The sequence below is a fragment of the Balaenoptera ricei genome, chromosome 11 (assembly GCF_028023285.1).
Source record: "Balaenoptera ricei isolate mBalRic1 chromosome 11, mBalRic1.hap2, whole genome shotgun sequence".
Classification (NCBI taxonomy): Eukaryota; Metazoa; Chordata; class Mammalia; order Artiodactyla; family Balaenopteridae; genus Balaenoptera; species Balaenoptera ricei.
The window spans coordinates 70,144,763-70,166,838 of record NC_082649.1 but is presented as its reverse complement, the minus strand read 5'-3'; the positions used below and the strand labels follow the sequence as shown (position 1 = coordinate 70,166,838).

Below are 22,076 nucleotides of genomic sequence, written 5' to 3'. Positions count from 1 at the left end.
GGCAGACTCTCCCCACACACAGCCCTGTCTTCTGCCTCCTTTTATTAGGGAATGGGGAATTGGAGCCCTGAGCCAGCAGGCTTCCTCCCTTCTCCACTTGGCCAGCGTTTGCTGGGGCTTCCTAAGAGGGAAAGCAGTGGAGCCTTAGGGAAGAGGTCCCAGTCTGGGGATCAAGACAGAAACTGCACCTCCTACCCCCTGAAGTCAGAGCTGTCTCAGAGAGAAGCCCGAGAATCCTGACATCAGGGGCCCCAGGCACAGCCTCAGAAGCAGGGATGTGGGACAGGGTGGTGGCCTCGTGGCGGGTGCCCACAGGCAGCCATGGTGTTGGTAACTCATCCCCCAGTGGAGTGCAGGGGGGCTCCAATTGCTGGGGGCCACCTGAGGGTGGGGAGGCAGGTAGCTCAGCCAAGGCTAGGGGGCTTAGGGGGTCACCCCTGGGGACGTCTGCATGACATAAACCATTCAAGCAGCCAGTCTGGGACTGGAACGCCCCTTCTGCTCAAGGAGGAGATAGGCTCTACCCTGGTGGGCTCCTTCCCCAGGACCCAAGAGTGGGACAAACTGGGAGGGTGGGTTCCTGATGCTGGGGCAGGAGAAAGTCAGGGGCACGTGGGTGCCACAGTTTTCTCCACTTCACAGATGAGAACCCTGAGAATCAGGGTGAAGTGACCAGTCTAAGCCACACAGCAGGCAAGCGGCAGAGCCTCAGCAACTGGGGAGGAGGGAGCCGGAGTCTGGGGCTGGTCACCACCGGGGTCTGGTCTCCCGGTGACCCTACTTGGGTGCTGGGCAACAGGCTGGCTGTCGAGGGCAGATACTGTGTGTATGGCTGCGGGGGACCTGCAGGGCCAGGCCTGTTCCCTGGTTCCTACAGCTGCCCGTCCGCCCAACCCTGCCCCACCGGGCCCGGCGGCACTGCACACACACTGCCCATTTGCCCTGCCTCACTTCCTCTGACTAAGACTAAAGAATCACCCCTTCAGGGGACTGGAGCCTGGCACCCGGCAGCAGGAAATGCCTGGCCCCGCCCTCTCCAGAGCCTGCCCGCCCTGCACACCACCCACCCCAGTCTAGACTCCCAGGAACATGTGGGGGTGGGGCCACTGCCCTGGGTAGAGGCTGCCAGGCTCAGCCTGGGAGTAGAGGTGGATGCTCTCCCTCCCAAACCTGGCCAAAGGCCCCTTCTGTCCCAGCTGCCCATCTTGTTGACCTCCAGCCTCAGAATCCCTGGTGCCCCAGCCCACTCAAGCCCAGGGCCCTGGGAGGGGGTTAAGGGCTGAGCCCCTGCTATAACTCCAGCCGCAAAAGACGGAGACCTGGGCTCTGATCACAGTTTCAACCTCCTTCGATTCCAAGGCAGCCTCTGAACTGTGTCCCTCCAGGGAATGGAGGTTGAGGCTGCCTCAAGATGCCTGAGGACAGAAGTGGGAGCCTGGCCTGATGACACTGGGGGTTCCTAGGATCCCTGAATGATCTGCTGCAGCTGCCATCAGGGTAAGGTGGGGGTCGGGGGGATGGGGCTTCAGGCAACTTCTGGCTCTAGGTGGGGTCGCAGCTCCAACACAGCCCTCAGTCTCCAGGCTCTGCCCCAGGCTCAGGCCCCAGCAGTGGTCAGCACCTGCCCAAGCTGAGCCTGTACTAAGCTACTGAGGCTCAAGGGAGAGGCACAGCTGCCCGAGTGTTCCTCAGCAGGGCTGGGAGGCCGAGGCTCTGGATTCTGGCTCCAGCTCTGGCCCCAAAGGGCAGTGGGCCTGAAGCTAGGTTCCTGCACCCTCTGGACCTCAGTCTCCCCAGCTGCGCACACTGGCTGGACTCACTGAGGGCTGCTCCCAGTTCAGACACCCCGAGTTCTTGTATAACACCTGCTAGGCCAGACATACCATGGTCTATTAGTCAACAGGCCCCCAAATAGTCACCTCATCTGACTCAAGGGTTCTGGGAAGGGACTCCACTCTGTCCTCAGTCTCTGACCTCCTATGAAGGGTCACTCTGAGGAGGACACACAATGCTCTGATAGCACCATCCCTCGGCCCCAAGACTCCTGAGAGCCTCTATGTAGGTGTGCACCCCACTGCTGCACTGGGCTCGGTGAGTGGCTCTAAGCTGTGTGATCCAGGGCCAGCTCTGCCCTCTCTGGGCCTCAGCTGCCACCTCTACACCATGAGCCCATTCCCTCCTTGGAGGCTGTGGCCAGGATCAGAGATGTCTCATGAACCATAGCTCTGGTAACAGCTGAGCCAGGGGGGTATCACATACAGCCGCGTCCCAGTGGGGTGAGTTCTGTGGCCCAGCAGAGAGTCTGGCTTTGCAGACTGGTTTGCAGTCCCACCTTCAGAAGTGACCCCTCACTTCTCTGAGCCTCACTCAGTGGGGATAATAAAGATACCTGTCTCACCAGCTGTGGGAGTGACTTGTCTGAGCCACCAGGCCCTGGGGAGAATGGGAGCAGCAGCTGTTATTGGGTGTGGCTGCTGGGCAGGGCGGGGACGGGGGGCAGCTCCCAGACACCCTCAGAGCCGCTGGCCCTGGGCTGGGAGTGGATTCCAAGGACCTCACCCCACTGGGGTAAGGCCCCCGGGATGCACCTTCAGGCGCTGCCCAAGCAGCCACACTGCAGGGTGTGCCCCGGCCGGAAGAGGACTGAGGGGGTGGACGTGCTGCCTTGTAGGTGGGGAACACAGTCTGGTGACCCTGCAGGTGGGTGCGAGGAGCAGGGGCTGGGTCTCAGGGGACAGAGGGCAGAGAGAGGGGACAGGGGTGTGGGCAAGCCCTCAGGAAGGTGGTCTCAGGCCTCTCTCCTCTGACAGTAGGACTCTGAATGCTGCGATCTGAGCCTGAACTCTGGGTTGGGGGGAGTCCTAGGGCCTCAGCCGGCGGCCAGTGGGCTCAGCCACGCTCCCCCACCAAGTTGAATTCTGCCTCCTGGATATCTGGGGCCAGTAATGACCCCTGCTCGAAGCTGAAGACCTCACACAAGCTCTCCAAACTCCTCTACCAGGTTCCCATTTTACTATGAGTGTGGAAACTGAGGCCCAGAGAAGTTTAATAACTTGGAGTTTGGGGGAGGGGCTGCCCACACCCCAACCCTTGCCTGGGAAGGAATGATGGAATTGGAGTGTTTCATTCTGGGATCAGGCTCAGCCACAGGGAGGCTTCAGGACAAGGCTACCCCAAGGCCTGACTGCGCGGACTCTCCCTTCTGTCCCCAGCCAGCTGCCTCCTACCTGACCTAGCATTGCCTCTTCCGGGAAGCCGCCCCTCCCCAGACTGACTTAAGTACCTTCGCTGTGCCCACTACCCCCAAACCAGTGCTGTGAGGGTTTGTCTACCTGTGGCGCCCCCATGAGACTACAGGAGGGCAGGGCTGGCTTGCCTACCCCTGAGTCCCCACAGAGGGAAGGGTGAGGCTTGATGTCTGTACAGGTGAGTCCTTCTATCTCAGGGGGATTCCAGGGGCCTTTGTCCCAGGCCACAAGTATAACGGCTTCTAGAGTAGGGCTGAGTCACAAGTATAACTGCCTCACAACCCGCCAAGGACGTGGACCTGGAGATGCTTTCTGAAGGCCTTTTACCCGCTTATGTTAAAAGACCTAAAAATATGCATAACCTTCAACCCGGCAGTCCTGTTCCTGGGAATTTGCCCTAAGGAAATCACCACTTGAAGGAAAGGAGAAGCAGTTAGTTTCTAATTTGCTCTGTGGTCTTAGGAGAGTTGCTTTCTGGACCTCAGTTTCCCCGACTGTACAACGAAGGGATGCAAACATACGGCCATCACACCTCATCTGTCCCATCTTCCACCCAGGGCAGACATGGCCAGCTGATCACAGAATTCTTCAGTGGTCTAAATCCTGTGTCTTCAGGCTTCCCTGGTGGCGCAGTGGTTAAGAATCCACCTGCCAATGCAGGGGACACGGGTTCAAGCCGTGGTCCAGGAAGGTCCCACATGCCGCAGAGCAACTAAGCCCGTGTGCCACAACTACTGAGCCCGCGTGCCACAACTACTGAAGCCCACGTGCCTAGAGCCTGTGCTCCGCAACAAGAGAAGCCACTGCAATGAGAAGCCCATGCACCACAACGAAGAGCAGCCCCTGCTTACGGCAACTAGAAGAAATCCCACGCGCAGCAACAAAGACCCAAAGCAGCCCAAAATTAAATCAATCAATCAATCAATCCTGTGTCTTCTAACGGGCTCCACATGACCCCTACCAATGGAGCAGAATCCCCCTCTTATTTACAGGATAGTCCCTCTAGTGCCCTGTAGCTGGGGTGCCCTGCGAGGTCTAGAAGCATCTGGGGGACTCAGTAGACCAGGCCTTCTCTGGGGCTAGCTCTGCAAGCTATGGGAAGAAAACTGTCCTTCCAGAAGCTGCCTCTCTCATGCTCAAAACTTAATTCTGCAACACCCCCTTGAGGGGGTCTATCCACTGAAGTCCCTAGCTGGTCATGACATCCTAACCAAAAATGGAGGCAACTACAAACACCCCAAAGAACTCCCCATTAGGATGCATATTAGCTAACTGGGGTGAATTTAGACAGGATGGTTTAAGAAAAAAGAAATTAATTTTCTTTTGCAATACTCCATGGCCCCAATACAAACTAGGGGACCAAGAGATCCGGCCAGAAAATGGGTCATTGAATTACCATACCATCTTAGGACTTCCCTGGTGGTCCAGCGGTGAAGACTCCGCATTCCCAGTGCAGGGGGCCCAGGTTCAATCCCTGGTCAGGGAACCAGATCCTGCATGCTGCAACTAAAAGCCCACATGCTGCAACTAAAGATCCCTCATGCTGCAACTAAAGATCCCGCATGCCACAACTAAAAGATCCTGAGTGCCGCAACTAAGACCCAGCACAGCCAAATAAATAAATATTTAAAAAACAAATCAAAACAAAACAATACCATCTTGCAGCTGGATGTATTTTATAAAAGGAATGGTAAATGGGGGGAAGTCCCACACATCCAAATGGTCACGACCCTATTCCAAGATCCAGATCTAAAAAACTCCTGCTGGGTGTGCCTGGCTCACACCCCTTCAAAGTGCCTTTTTCCCCCACAGGAGTTCGATGTTTTAAATGATTCCCTTATGAGTCTACCTCCTCGAGGTCCACAACCGGGAACTCCTACCCACCCCACCCCCCAGTTCTGAGAGGGGACAGTTTCCAGACCATCTGCCCCAAGCGCCCCTCCCGGGCTGCTGGAAATCCCACCACTTTATCCCTCTAGCTTTGTCCTGTCCATTACTGGAGGTGAGTCCTGCCAGTACTACATGAAGCAGGGCTACCTACCAGCCTCCAAATACCAAACTCTGTCCCTTAAGGGAAGTGCCAGCTGGTGGTGGAGGAACAATCAGAGTCCACGTCCCTTTTCCTATGGCTGATCTAGCTACTTGCAAAGAGAAATTTGGACGTTTTTCCAAAGGACCCCAGTTGGTTCGTAGAGGAATTCACACAGCTGACAATGTTCTATGAACTTACTTGGGGGGACACACAGGTCCTCGTTTCTACCTGCTGCACCTTTGGAAAGCTGGATCCTTGGTGCAGCCTGGGCACATGCCAACAAACTGGCAGCCCAAAATCAAGCATATATAATCTACCTTACGGAGGGGATGCAATCCCTGACCAAGATTCCCGCTGAGACTACCAACAGGGAGGTAGAGGGCTTGAACACAGGAACCACATGATAACTTGCTTCATAGAAGGGATGAAAAGGTGTGTTGTTAAGACTGTTAGTTATGACAAAGAACAACACAGGAAGTAACACAGGGAAAAGATGAAAATCTGGCCCTCTTCCAGGGCAGTTTGGTGGAGGCCTTTAGAAAGTATACCAATATTAATCCCGACACCCCTGAAGCACAAGTCCTAGTAAATACCCATTTTATCACTCAATCTGCCCCAGACATTAGGAGAAAATTACAGAAGGCAGCTATGGGACCCCAAAAATTCTCAACAAAACATTAGCAAACCGAATCCAACAACACATAAAAAAGATCATACACCACGACCACATGGGTTCATCCCAAGTTCACAAGGATGCTTCAACATACGCAAATCAATGTAATACACCACATAAACAAACAAAGACAAAAACCACATGATGATCTCAATAGATGCAGACAGAGCATTTGACAAAATTCAACATCCATTCATGATAAAAACTCTTACCATAGTGTGTATAAAGGGAACAAATCTCAATATAATAAAAGTTATTTATGACAAACCCACAGCCAATATAATACTAAATGGTGCAAAGCTGATAGCCTTCCTGCTAAAATCTGGGACAAGACAAGGATGCCCACTCTCACCACTTCTATTCAACATAGTATTGGAAGTCCTAGCCACGGCAATCAGACAAAAAAAGAAATAAATGTACCCAATTGGAAAGGAAGAGATAAAATTGGCATTACATGCAGATGATATGATACTACATATAGAAAACTTTAGAGACTCCACACAAAAACTACGAGAACTTATAAACGAATTCAACAAGGTAGCAGGATACAAGATTAACATTCAGAAATCAGTTGCATTTCTTTACACCAACAATGAAACACTAGAAAGGGAAGGTAGTGCTTGCTTCGGCAGCACATATACTAAAATTGGAACGATACAGAGAAGATTAGCATGGCCCCTGTGCAAGGATGACATGTAAATTTGTGAAGCGTTCCATATTTTTAAGAGAAATTAAGGAAACGCTCCCATTTACCACAGCAACAAAAAGAATAAAATACCTAGGAATAAACCTACCTAAGGAGCCAAAAGACCTGTATGCAGAAATATATAAGACACTGATGAAAGAAATTAAAGATGATACAAACAGATGGAGAGATATACCATGCTCCTGGATTGGAAGAATCAACATTGTGAAAATGACTATACTACCCAATGCAATCTACAGATTCAATGCAATTCCTATCAAACTACCAATGGCATTTTTCACAGAACTAGAACAAAAAATTGCACAATTTGTACGGAAATACAAGAGACCCCCAAATAGCCAAATCAATCTTGAGAAAGAAAAGCAGAGCTGGAGGAATCAGGCTCCCAGACTTCAGACTATACTACAAAGCTACAGTAACCAAGACAGTATGGTACTGGCACAAAAACGGAAATACAGATCAATGGAACAGGATAGAAAGCCCAGACATAAACCCACGCACATATGGTCACCTTATCTTTGATAAAGGAGGTAAGAGAGAAAAGACAGCCTCTTCAATAAGTGGTGTGGGGAAAACTGGACAGCTACATGTAAAAGAATGAAATAGGAACACTTTTTAACACCATACACAAAAATAAACTCAAAATGGATTAAAGACCTAAATGTAAGGCCAGACAGTATAAAACTCTTAGAGGAAAACATAGGCAGAACACTCTATGACATAAATCACAGCAAGATCCTTTCTGACTCACCTCTTAAAGAAATGGAAATAAAAACAAAAATAAACAAATGGGACCTAATGAAACTTAAAAGCTTGTGCACAGCAAAGGAAACCATAAATGAGACAAAAAGACAACCCTCAGAATGGGAGAAAATATTTGCAAACGAAGCAACTGACAAAGGATTAATCTCTAAAACATACAAGCAGCTCATGCAGTTCAATATCATAAAAACAAATAACCCAATCCAAAAATGGGCAGAAGACCGAAACAGACATTTCTCCAGAGAAGATATACAGATTGCCAACAAACACATGAAAGGATGCTCAACATCACTAATCATTAGAGAAATGCAAATCAAAACTACAATGAGGTATCACCTCACACCAGTCAGAATGGCCATCATCGAGAAATCTACAAACAATAAATGCTGGAGAGGGTGTGGAGAAACGGGAACCCTCTTGCATTGTTGGTGGGAATGTAAATTGATACAGCTACTATGGAGAACAGTATGGAGGTTCCTTAAAAAACTAAAAATAGAACTACCATATGACCCAGCAATCCCACTACTGGGCATACACCCTGAGAAAACCATAATTCAAAAAGAGTCATGTACCACAATGTTCATTGCAGCACTATTTACAATAGCCAGGACATGGAAGCAGCCTAAGTGTCCATCGACAGATGAATGGATAAAGAAGATGTGGCACATATATACAATGGAATATTACTCAGCCATAAAAAGAAATGAAATTGAGTTATTTGTAGTGAGGTGGATGGACCTAGAGTCTGTCATACAGAGTGAAGTAAGTCAGAAAGAGAAAAACAAACACCGTACGCTAATACATATATATTGAATCTAAAAAAAAAAAAAAAGGTTCTGAAGAACCTAAGGGCAGGACAGGAATAAGACACAGATGTAGAGAATGGACTTGAGGACACGGTAAGAGGGAAGGGTAAGCTGGGATGAAGTGAGAGAGTAACATTGACATATATATACTACCAAATGTAAAATAGATAGCTAGTAGGAAGCAGCTGCATAGCACAGGGAGATCAGCTCGGTGCTTTGCAACCACCTAGAGGGGTGGGATAAGGAGGGTGGGAGGGAGATGCAAAAGGGAGGGGATATGGGGATATACGTATGCGTATAGCTGATTCACTTTGTTATACAGCAGAAACTAACACAACATTGTAAAGCAATTATACTACAATAAAGATGTTAAAAAAAAAAAGGGAATGTACAAAAACAATACCTTTTAAAATTGTGCCCCCCAAAATAAAATACCTAGGAATAAACCTGACCAAGGAAGTGAAAGACTTATACACTGAGAACTATAAAACATTAATAAAGGAAATTAAAGAGGATTCAAAGAAATGGAAAGATAAGCCATGCTCTTGAATTGGAAGATTTAATATTGTTAAATGGCCATACTACCCAAAGCAATCTACAGATTGAATGTGATCCCTATCAAATTACCCATGACATTTTTCACAAAACTAGAACAAATAATCCAAAAATCTATATGGAACCATAAAAGACCCAGAATTGCCACAGCAATCCTGAAGAAAAAAAAAAAAAAAAAAGCAGGAGGCATAACTCTCCCAGACTTCAGATAATAGTATAAAGGTACAGTAATCAAAACAATGTGGTACTGGCACAAAAACAGACATGTGGATCAATGGAACAGAACAGAGGGCCCAGAGATAAACCCATACACCTACAGTCAATTACTCTTCAACAAAGGAGGCAAGAATATACAATGGGAAAAAGACAGTCTCTTCAGCAAGTGGTGCTGGGAAAGTTGGACAGCTGCATGTAAATCAATGAAGTTAGAACACACCCTCATACTATACACAAAAATAAATTCAAAATGACTTAAAGACTTAAACATAAGACATGACCCCATAAAACTCCTAGAAGAGAACACAGGCAAAACATTCTCTGACATAAATCGTACCAATGTTTTCCTAGGTCAGTCTCCCAAGGCAATAGAAATAAAAACAAAAATAAACAAATGGGACCTAGTCAAACTTACAAGCTTTTCCACAGCAAAGGAAACCAACAAAACAAAACAAACAGCAAAAAAAAAAAAAAAAGAAAAAACAACCTATGGAATCGGAGAAAATATTTGCAAATGATGTGAACAACAAGGGCTTAATTTCCAAAATATATCAGCAGCTCATACAACTCAACAACAACAACAACAAAAACAAACAACCCAATCAAAAAATGGGCAGAAGACCTAAATAGACATTTCTCCAAAGACGAAACACAGGTGGCCAATAGGCACATGAAAAGATGCTAAACATCACTAGTTATTAAAGAAATGCAAATCAAAACTACGAGGTACCACCTCACACCGGTCAGAATGGCCATCATTGAAAAGTATACAGGGGGGACTTCCCTGGTGGGGCAGTGGTTAAGAATCAACCTGCCAATGCAGGGGACAGGGGTTCGAGCCCTGGTCTCGGAAGATCCCACATGCTGCGGAGCAACTAAGCCCGTGTGCCACAAGTACTGAGCCTGCGCTCTAGAGCCAACGAGCCACTACTATTGAGCCCACGCACCACCACGACTGAGGTCCGCGTGCCTGGAGCCCATGCTCCGCAACAGGAGAGGCTACCACAATGAGAAGTGCGCACACCGCAATGAAGAATAGAGAAAGCCTGCGCATAGCAATGAAGACCCAACACACCAAAAATAAATAAATAAATGATTAATTAATTAAAAAAAAAAGTCTACAGGGGACTTCCCTGATGGTCCAGTGGTTAAGAATCTGCCTTCCAGTGCAGGGGATGCAGGTTTGATTCCTGGTCGGGGAACTAAAATCCCACATGCCACGGGGCAACTAAGCCTGCGTGCCGCAACTACTGAGCCTGTGCACCACAACTAGAGAGAAGCCCGCGCACCGCAACTAGAGAAGCCCGTGTGCTGCAATGAAGAGCTCCCACGCCACAATGAAAGATCCCACATTCCACAACGAAGATCCCATGTGCTGCAACTAAGACTCGAAGCAACCAAAATAAATAAATTTTTAAAAAAATGGATAACACGGGTACCTCTGATTAAAAAAAGAAAAAGTCTACAAAGGGGATTTCCCTGGTGGTCCAGTGGCTAGGACTCCATGCTCCCAGTGTGGGGGGCCTGGGTTTGACCCCTGGTCGGGGAACTAGATTCCACATGCCACAACTGGGAGTTTGCCTGCTGCAGCTAAAGATCCTGCATGCCACAACCAAGACCTGACGCAGCCAAATAAATAAATAAATAAAATTTAAAAGTCTACAAATAACAAATGCTGGAGAAGGTGTGGAGAAAAGGGAATCCTCCTACACTGTTGTTGGGAATGTAAGTTGGTACAGCCACTGCGGAAAACAGTATGGAGGTTCCTCAGAAAACTAAAAGTATGGATTTCCCTGGTGGTCCAGTGATTAGGACTCCCCGATTCCACTGCAGGGGGCAAAAAAAAACCCTAAAAATAGAATTACCGTATGATCCAGCAATCCCACTTCTGGGCATATATCCAGATAAAACTATAATTCAAAAAGATACATACATGCCTGTGTTCATAGCAGCACTATTCACAATAGCCAAGACATGGAAACAACCTAAATGTCCATCAACAGATGAATGGATAAAGAAGATGTGGTACATATACACAATGGAATACTACTCAGCCATAAAAAAGAATGAAATAATGCCATTTGCAGCAACATGGATGTAACTAGAGATTATCATACTAAGTGACATAGGTCAGAAAGAGAAAGACAAATACCATATGATAACACTTATACGTGGAATCTAAAATATGACAAAAGATTGGATCAAGATGGTGGAGGAGTAGGATGTGGAGCTCACCTTCTCCCACAAATACATCAAAAATACATCTACATGTGGAACGATTCTCATAGAATATGTACTAAACGCTGGCAGAAGACCTAAGGGCAAGAAAATCTCTATGTAACTGGGTAGGGCAAAAGAAAAAAAAAGAGAGAAAGGAAGGAATTGGGACAGGTTCTGCATCCCTGGGAGGGAGCTGTGAAAGAGGAAAGCTTTCCACACACTGGGAAGTCCATTCCCCAGCCTCAGACACTTGCATTGGGCTGGTCAGGGGCTGCGTGCTGAGGCTCAGACTTCGAAGGTCAGACCCCGGGGACAGGGCTGGGGTTGGCTGTGCAGAGACAGCCTGAGGGGGCTAGGGTGTGGTCACCACAACTGAGGGAGTATGGGAAGAAGCCTGGGCCCACCAGAGAGGGAAGGTGCTATTGTTGGGGGGGTGCACGAGAAGAGGGGCAGGACTGCCATAGGTGCTTCTTTCTCCGTGTGCGCTCTCAGGCAGCAGAACACCACCTACACGTGCTCCAGGGGTGGGTGTAAGCTTTCACTGCCATCTCGAACTCCAGAGGCAGGTGCAGACTGCTCCTGCTGCCAAGGGTCCAGGGACCGGGCACCAACTGCTGCCCCTGCCTTCCTGGAGTGTGTTCAGGCCACGCACCTGCACACCCGCTACTAAGGGGATAACGGCAAGCACATACTGAGGAAAGAGACGGCAGGCATCCAAACCAACAACAGCCCTCGGGCCAAAAAGATATTAAACCCACACATTCTACACAGGGATGCTCCTGCATAAAATAGCCCTCCAAGACTACAGTAGATAATTGTTTCTCCTAAACTCACAGAGTAAGAGAAATTTAAGCAAAATGAAGAAGCAAAGGAACCACCCCCAGTTAAAAGACCAAGAGAATTCCCCTGAAGGAACAAACAATGAAACAGACCTCTTCAGTCTAATAGACACCAAGTTCAAAAAGGAGGTAATGAAAATACTGAAGGAATTAAGAAAGGCTATCGATAGAAATGCAGATTACTGTAAAAAGGGACTAGAAACTATAAGGAGGAACCAAGAAAAATTAGAAAATTCATCTGCCTTTAACTCGGAGAAGCTGAGTTAAAGGCAATGAATAGCAGAATGAATAATGAAGAAGAAAGAATAAATGACCTGGAAGATAGAATAATGGAAATTACCTAATCAAAACAGCAGACAGAAAGCCAAATGAAAAAAATGAAAGCAATATAAGAGACCTATGGGATAATATAAAGCATACCAATCTATGCATGATAGGGATTCCAGAAGGAGAAGAGAGAGAAAAGGGGATTGAAAATGTATTTGAAGAAGTTATGGCTGAAAACTTCCCAAACCTAAAGAAGGACACAGATATCTAGATACAGGAAGAACAGAGGGTCCCAAACAAGATGAACCCAAACAGACCTACTCCAAGACATATGATAATAAAAATGGCAAAAGTTAAAGAGAGGATTCTAAAGGCAGCAAGAGAAAAACAAAGAGTTAATTACAAGGGAACCCCCATAAGGCTATCAGCTGATTTCTCTACAGAAACACTGCAGGACAGAAGGGGGTGGCAAAATATATTCAAAGTCTTGAAAGGGAAAAATCTGGAACCTGGAATATTCTACCCAGCAAGATTATCATTTAGAATAGGAGGAGAAATAAAGAATTTCTCAGAAAAGCAAAAAGTAAAAGAATACAGCAATACTAAACCTTTCCTAAAAGAAATATAGAAAGGTCTTCTCTAAATAGAAAAGAAGCAGGAAGATATAGGAAGAAGGAAATCACAACTGGAAAATAAATCACTTAAATTAGCCAGTACGTAGATCAAAAAGAAAAAAAAAACCTATTTGTGAAAGTGATGATAAACACAAGGAACAACAAAAGGATAAACATGAAGATGTAAAAAAGGACATCTAAATCATAAAATTTGGGGAAGGAGAGTAAGAAAATGCAGATTTTTTTTTAATGTGTTTGAGCCTATATGACTATCGGTCTAAAGCAAGCAGATATAGGAAGGGACTAACATACCTGAAAAAGAGGGAAACCACAAATCAGAAACACACAATTAAAAAAAAAAATACAATAGATTCACAAAAACCAAAAAGAAGAGAACACAAGCATAGAATAAAAGGAAATCATCAAACCACAAAAAGAAAAAGAAAGGAACAACCCAGAAACAGAATCAACTGGAAAACAAGGTTTAAAATGGCAATAAATACATAGGTGTCAATAATTACCTTAAAGGTCAATGGACTGAAGGCTCCAATCAAAAGACACAGAGTGTCAGACTGGATAAAAAAACAAGAGCCTACAATATGCTGCCTACAAGAGACCCACCTTAGGGCAAAGGACACACATAGACTGAAAGTGAGGGGATGGAAAAAGATATTTCATGCAAATGGAAATGACAAGAAAGCGGGAGTTGCAATACTCATATCAGACAAAACAGACTTTAAAGCAAAGGTTATAAAGAAAGATAAAGAAGGACACTATATAATGAAAAAAGGATCAATACAAGAAGAGGATTTTACTCTCGTCAACATATATGCACCTAATATAGGAACACCCAAACACATAAAACAAATACTAACACATAAAAGGAGAAATCAATGGGAATACAATAATAGTAGGAGACTTTAACATCCTACTCTCATTAATGGACAGATCTTCTAGACAGAAAACCAAAAGGCAACAGAGATCCTAAATAATACAATAGAATAGTTAGAATTAATTGATATTTTCAGGACATTACATCCAAAAAAAACCAAAAACAAAAACGGAATACACATTCTTTTCAAGTGCACATGGAACATTCTCTAGGATTGACCACATACTAGGGCATAAAATTAACCTCAACAAATTTAAAAGTATAGAAATTATTTCAAGCATTTTCCCTGATCACAAAGGCATGAAACTAGAAATCAACCACAGGAAAAGAAATGAGAAAAAAATGATTACATGTAGACTAAACAACGTGCTACTACAAACCAATGGGTCAACGAGGAAATCAAAAAGGAAATTTAAAAATACCTTGAGACAAATGACAATGAAAACGCAACCATACAGCGACTTCCCTGGTGGTCCAGTGGTTAAGACTTTGCCTTCCAATGCAAGGGGTGCAGGTTCGACCCCTGGTTGAGGAGCTAAGATCCCATATGCCTCACGGCCAAAAAACCAAAACATAAAAAAAAGAAGAAGCAATACTGTAACAAATTCAATAAAGACTTTAAATATGGTCCACATTAAAAAAAAAAAAATCTTAAAAAAACCCCACAACCATACAAAATCTATGCAATGCAGCAAAAGCAGTTCTTAGAGGGAAGTTCATAGTGATACAGGCCTTCCTCAAAAAAAATCCAAAAAACAAGAAAAATGTCAAATAAACAACCTAACCTATCACCTAAAAGAATTAGAAAAAGAAGAACAAACAAAACCTAAAGTCAGCAGAAGGAAGGAAATAATAAAGATAAGGGAGGAAATAAATAAAACAGAGATTGAAAAATAGTAGAAAAAAAATCAATAAAACCAAGAGCTGGTTCTTTGAAAGGCTAAACAAAATTGACAAACCTCTGGCCAGGCTCATGAATAAGAAAAGAGAGAGAACCCAAATAAACAAAATAAGAAACAAAAAAGGAGAAACCTCAACTGATACCACAGAAATACAAAAAACCGTAACAGAGGGGCTTCCCTGGTGGTGCAGTGGTTAAGAACCTGTCTGCCAATGCAGGGGACATGGGTTTTGCCCTGGTCCGGAAAGATCCCACATGCCACAGAGCAACTAAGCCCGTGCACCACAACTACTGAGCCTGCGTGCCACAATTACTGAAGCCCGTGTGCCTACAGCCTGTGCTCCGCAACAAGAGAAGCCACTGCAATGAGAAGCCTGCACACCACAACAAAGAGCAGCCCCCGCTCACCACAACTAGAAGAAAGCCCATGCACAGCAACGCAGCCAAAAATAAAATAAAATAAATAAAACATTAAAAAGAACTAACCTCACTTCCATAAAGACAAGCAAAAAAACTTACCTTAAAAAAAAATCCAGGGCTTCCCTGGTGGCGTAGTAGTTGAGAGTCTGCCTGCCAATGCAGGGGACACGGGTTCGAGCCCTGGTCTGGGAAGATCCCCCATGCCGCAGAGCAACTGGGCCGGTGAGCCATAATTACTGAGCCTGTGCGTCTGGAGCCTGTGCTCCGCAACGAGAGAGGCCACGATAGTGAGAAGGCCCGCACACCACGATGAAGAGTGGCCCCTGCTTGCCACAACTAGAGAAAGCCCTCACACAGCAACGAAGACCCAACACAGCCATAAATAAATTTAAAAAAATTAAAAAAAGAAAAAAATCCATAAGAGAATACTATGAACAATTTTATATGCCAACAAATTTGACAACCTAGAAGAAATTGACAACTTTCTAGAAACATACAGCCAACCAAAACTGAATCAAGAATAAATAGATAATTTGAACAGACCGATCACTAGAAGTGAAATAGAATCTGTAGTTAAAAAAAAAAAAACTCCCTACAAACAAAAGTCCAGGACCAGATGGCTTCACAGGTGAATTCTACCAAACATACAAAGAACTTATACTGATTCTTCTCAAACTCTTCCAAAAGACTGAAGATGAGGGAACACTCCCAAAGACATTCTATGAAGCCACTATCATCCTGATACCAAAACCAGACAAAGACACCACCAAAAAAGAAAATTACAGGCCAATATCTTTGATGACTAAAGATGCAAAAGTTCTCAACAAAATATTAGCAAACCGAATCCAACAACACATAAAAAAGATCATACACCACGACCAGGTGGGATTCATCCCAAGTTTACAAGGATAGTTCAACATACACAAATCAATCAATGTAATATACCACATTAACAACAGACAAGTAAAAAACCACATGATCATCTCAATAGATGCAGAAAAAGCATCTGACAAAATTCAACATTCATTCATGATAAAAACTCTTACCAAAGTGGGTATAGAAGGGACACATCTCAACATAATAAAAGCCATTTCTGACAAACCCACAGCCAAAATAATAGTCAACGGTGAAAAGCTGAAAGCCTTCCCGCTAAAATCTGGAACAAGACAAGGATGTCCAGGACTTCCCTGGTGGCGCAGTGGTTAAGACTCCGCACTCCCAATGCAGGGGGCCCAGGTTTGATCCCTAGTCAGGGAACTAGATCTCACATGCATGCCACAACTAAGAGAGTTTGCATGCCAAAACTAAGGAGCTGGTGAGCCGCAACTAAGGAGCTGGCAAGCCACGTCTAAGAAGCCCACCTGCTGCAACTAAGGAGCCCATGTGCTGCAACTAAGGAGCCTGTGAGCTGCAACTAAGACCTGGTGCCACCAAATAAATAAATAAATATTTTAAAAAAGACAAGGATGCCCACTCTCACCACTTCTATTCAACATAGTATTGGAAGCCCTAGCCACAGCAATCAGACAAGAAAAAGAAATAAAAGGTAATCAAATTGGAAAGAGGTAAAATTGTCACTAGATGCAGATAACATGATACTATATATAGAAAATCCTAGAATTCCAAACTAAAACTACTAGATCTAATAAATGAATTCAGCAAATTAGCAGGATACAAGATTAACATTCAGAAATTGGTTGCATTTCTTTTTTAAAAAATTTTTTAAAAATTTATTATTTATAAATTTATTTTATTTATTTATTTATTTTTGGCTGTGTTGGGTCTCTGTTGCTGGGCGTGGGCTTTCTCTAGTTGCGGCGAGCGGGGGCTACTCTCAGTTGTGGTACGCAGGCTTCTCATTGTGGTGGCTTCTCTTGTTGTGGCGCACGGGCTCTAGGCACGCGGGCTTCAGTAGTTGTGGTATGTGGGCTCAGTAGTTGTGGCTCGCGGGCTTAGTTGCTCCATGGCATGTGGGATCATCCCAGACCAGGGCTCGAACCCATGTCCCCTGCATTGGCAGGTGGATTCTTAACCACTGCACCACCAAGGAAGCCCTGGTTGCATTTCTTTACACTAACAATGAAATATCAGACAGGGAATGTAAAAAAACAGTATCTTTTAAAATTGCACCATGGACAGCTACATGTAAAACAATGAAATTAGAACACTCCTTAACACCATACACAAAAATAAACTCAAAATGGATTAAAGACCTAAATGTAAGGCCAGATACTATAAAACTCTTAGAGGAGAATATAGGCAGAACACTCTTTGACATAAATCACAGCAAGATCTTTTTTGACCCACCTCCTACAATAATGGAAATAAAAACAAAAATAAACAAATGGGACCTAATTAAACTTAAAAGCTTTTGCACAGCAAAGGAAACCATAAGCAAGACAAAAAGACAACCCTCAGAATGGGAGAAAATATTTGCAAACAAAGTAACTGACAAAGGATTAATCTCCAAAACATACAAACAGCTCATGCACCTCAGTATCAAATAACCCAATCAAAAAATGGGCGGAATACCTAAACAGACATTCTCCAAAGAAGACATACAGATGGCTAACAAACACATGAAAAGATGCTCAACATCACTAATTATTAGAGAAATGCAAATCAAAACTTCAATGAGGTATCACCTCACACTGGTCAGAATGGCCATTATCGAGAAATCTACAAACAATAAATGCTGGAGAGGGTGTGGAGAAGAGGGAACCCTCTTACACTGTTGGTGGGAATGTAAATTGATACAGCCACAATGGAGAACAGTATGGAGGTTCCTTAAAAAACTAAAAATAGAACTACCATGTGACCCAGCAATCCCACTACTGGGCATACACCCTGAGAAAACCATAATTCAAAAAGACACATGCACCCCAATGTTCACTGCAGCACTATTTACAATACCCAGGACGTGGAAACAACCTAAATGTCCATTAACAGAGGAATGGATAAAGAAGACATGATACATATATACAATGGAATATTACTCAGCCATAAAAAGAAATGAAATTGTGTCATTTGCAGAGACATGGATGGACCTAGAGACTGTCATAGAGTGAAGTAAGTCAGAAAGAGAAAAACAAATATCGTATATTAATGCATATATGTGGAATCTAGAAAAATGGTATAGATGATCTTATTTGCAAAGCAGAAATAGAGACAGACGTCTCTACATCTGGATGCAAATGTATGGATACCAAGGGGGCGGGGGTGGTGGTGGGATGAATTGGGAGATTGGGATTGACATATATACACTACTATGTATAAAGTAGATAACTAATGAGAACCTACTGTATAGCACAAGGAACTCTACTCGGTGCTCTGTGGTGACCTAAATGGCAAGGAAATCCAAAAAAGGGGATATATGTATACGTATGGCTGATTCACTTTGCTGTACAGCATAAACTGACACAGCAGTGTAAAGCAACTATACTCCAATAAAAAATAAAAATAAAATAGCACCAAAAAAAACCCCAACAAACCTAGGAATAATCTGACCCAGGAGATGAAAGACTTATACGCTGAGAACTATAAAACATTAATAAAGGAAATTAAGGAGGATTCAAAGAAATGAAAAGATATCCCATGGTCTTGGATTGGAAGATTTAATATTGTTAAATGGCAATACTAACCAAAGCAATCTACAGATTGAATGTGATCCCTATCAAATTACCCATGACATTTTTCACAGAACTAGAACAAATAATCCAAAAATTTACATGGAACCATAAAAGACCCAGAATTGCCACAGCAATCTGAGGAAAAAAAACCAAAGCAGGAGGCATAACTCTCCCAGACTTCAGACAATACTACAAAACTACAGTAATCAAAACAGTGCGTGTTTTTAAAATTTATTTTATTATTTTTATTTATTTATTTATTTATTATTTTTTGGCTGTGTTGGGTCTTTGGTGCTGCATGCGGGCTTTTCTCTGGTTGTGACGAGCAGGGGCTACTCTTCGCTGTGGTGCGCAGGTTTCTCATTGTGGTGGCTTCTCTTGTTGGGAGCACAGGCTCTAGGCATGCGGGTTTCAGTAGTTGTGGCACACGGGCTCCGTAGTTGTGGCTCGCGGGCTCTAGAGTGCAGGCTCAGTAGTCGTGGCACATGGGCTTAGTTGCTCTCCGACACAAGGGATCTTCCCGCACCAGGGCTCCAACCAGTGTCTCCTGCATTGGCAGGCGGATTCTTAACCACTGCGCCACCAGGGAAGCCCCAACAGTGTGGTATTGGTACAAAAACAGACATACAGATCAATGGAACAGAATAGAGAGCCCAGAAATAAACCCACACACCCACGGTCAATTAATCTTCAACAAAGGAGGCAAGAATATACAGTGGAAAAGAGTCTCTTCAGCTGGTGGTGCTGGGAAAGTCGGACAGCCACATGTAAATCAATGAAGTTAGAACACACTCTCATACCATGCACAAAAATAAACTCAAAATGGCTTAAAGACTTAGACATAAGACATGGACCACAAAACTCCAAGAAGAGAGCAGAGACAAAACATTCTCTGACATAAATCGTACCAATGTTCTCTTAGGTCAGTCTCCCAAGGCAATAAAAATAAAAACAAATGGGACCTAATCAAACTTACAAGCTTTTGCACAGCAAAGGAAGCCATAAATAAAACGAAAAGACAACCTATGGAATGGGAGAAAATATTTGCAAATGATATGACCAACAAGGGCTTAATTTCCAAAATATATCAGCAGCTCATACAACTCAACAACAACAACAAAACAAAAAACAAACAACCCAATCAAAAAATGAGCAGAAGGGCTTCCCTGGTGGCGCAGTGGGTGAGAATCTGCCTGCCAATGCAGGGGACACGGGTTCGAGCCCTGGTCTGGGAAGATCCCACATGCCGTGGAGCAACTAGGCCCATGAGCCACAACTACTGGGCCTGCGCGTCTGGAGCGTGTGCTCCGCAACAAGAGAGGCCACGACAGTGAGAGGCCCGCGCACCACGATGAAGAGTGGCCCCCGCTCGCCGCAACTGGAGAAAGCCCTAGCACAGAAATGAAGACCCAACACAGCCAAAAATAAATAAGTAAATAAATTAAAAAAAAAAAAGGAATCATGATTAATTATTCCCCCTCTTTAGTTTACTATCATAAGCGCAGTCTGTGAAAAATAGAATATTGTGAAAAAAGAATATTAAACAAATATTACCATTTAAAAAAAAAAATGAGCAGAAGAACGGGCTTCCCTGGTGGTGCAATGATTAAGAATCCACCTGCCAATGCAGGGGACACGGGTTCGAGCTCTGGTCTGGGAAGATCCCACATGCCGCGGAGCAACTAAGCCCGTGTGCCACAACTACTGAGCCTGCGCTCTAGAGCCTGTGAGCCACAACTACTGAGCCTGTGTGCCACAACTACTGAGCCCGCGTGCCTAGAGCCCGTGCTCTGCAACAAGAGAAGCCACCGCAATGAGAAGCCCACACACTGCAACAAAGAGTAGCCCCCACTGGCCACAACTAGAGAAAGCCTGCGTGCAGCAACAAAGACCCAACACAGCCAAAAATAAAAAATAAATTAATAAAATAAATTAATTTTAAAAAAATGAGCAGAAGACCTAAATAGATATTTCTCCAAAGACAAAATACAGGTGGCCCATAGGCACATGAAAAGATGCTCAACATCACTAATTATTAGAGAAATGTGAATCAAAACTACAATGAGTTACCACCTCACACTGGTCAGAATGGCCATCATTAAAAAGTCTACAAATAACAAATGCTGGAGAGGGTGTGGAGAAAAGGGCACCCTCCTACACTGTTGGTGGGAATGTAAGTTGGTGCAGCTCCTATGGAAAACAGTACAGAGGTTCCTAAGAAAACTAAAAATAGAATTACCATACGATCCAGCAATCCCACTCCTGGGTATACATCCAGACAAAACTAGAATTCAAAAGGATACAAGCACCCCTATGTTCATAGCAGCACTATTCACAATAGCCAAGACATGGAAACAACCTAAATGTCCATCAACAGATGAATGGATAAAGAAGATGTGGTACATATACACAATGGAATACTACTCAGCCATAAAAAGAATGAAATAATGCCATGTGCAGCAACATGGACACAACTAGAGATTATCATACTAAGTCAGTCAGAAAGAGAAAGACAAGTACCATATGATATCACTTACATGTCGAATCTAAAATATGGCACAAATGAACCTATCTATAAAAGAGAAACAGACTCACAGACATAGAGATCAGAGTTGTGGTTGCCAAGGGGCAGGGGATGGAAAGGGATAGACTGGGAGTTTGGGGTTAGTAGATGCAAACTATTACATTTATAATGGATAAACAACAAGGTCCTACTGTATAGCACAGGGAACTGTATAAAATCTCCTGGGATAATCCATAATGGAAAAGAATATAAAAAAAGAATGTGTATATATATGTATAACTTAATGACTTTGCTGTACAGCAGAATTAACACAACATTGTAAATCAACTATACTTCAATTAAAAAATAAATTAAAAATAATCTTTTTTTTTTTTTTTTTTTTTTAATTTTTATTATTTATTATGTTTATTTCTGGCTGTGTTGGGTCTTCGTTTCTGTGTGAGGGCTTCCTCCAGTTGCGGCGAGTGGGGGCCACTCTTCATCGCGGTGCACGGGCCTGTCACTATCGCGGCCTCTCTTGTTGCGGAGCAGAGGCTCCAGACGCTCAGGCTCAGTAGTTGTGGCTCACGGGCCCAGTTGCTCCGCGGCATGTGGGATCTTCCCAGACCAGGGCTCGAACCCGTGTCCACTGCATTGGCAGGCAGATTCTCAACCACTGTGCCACCAGGGAAGCCCTAAAAATAATCTTAAAATTGATTTTCACTAAGCAAAATTTAATTATGAAATCAAATAAACTTTAATAAAATATTTAAAAATAAATAAAATATGACAC

The 22,076-nt window shown here is 44.2% G+C and overlaps 1 protein-coding gene and 1 non-coding gene across 12 annotated transcripts in view; one reads left to right on the top strand and one right to left on the bottom strand.

The window, feature by feature from the left end:
- LOC132375057 (uncharacterized) overlaps positions 1 to 22,076 on the bottom strand; it is a 74,273-nt gene that overhangs the window by 9,701 nt on the left and 42,496 nt on the right. The window lies entirely within an intron of this gene.
- Positions 6,570 to 6,676, top strand: LOC132375515 (U6 spliceosomal RNA). Its single transcript, XR_009506059.1, has one exon. It is a non-coding gene; the product is annotated as a U6 spliceosomal RNA (small nuclear RNA).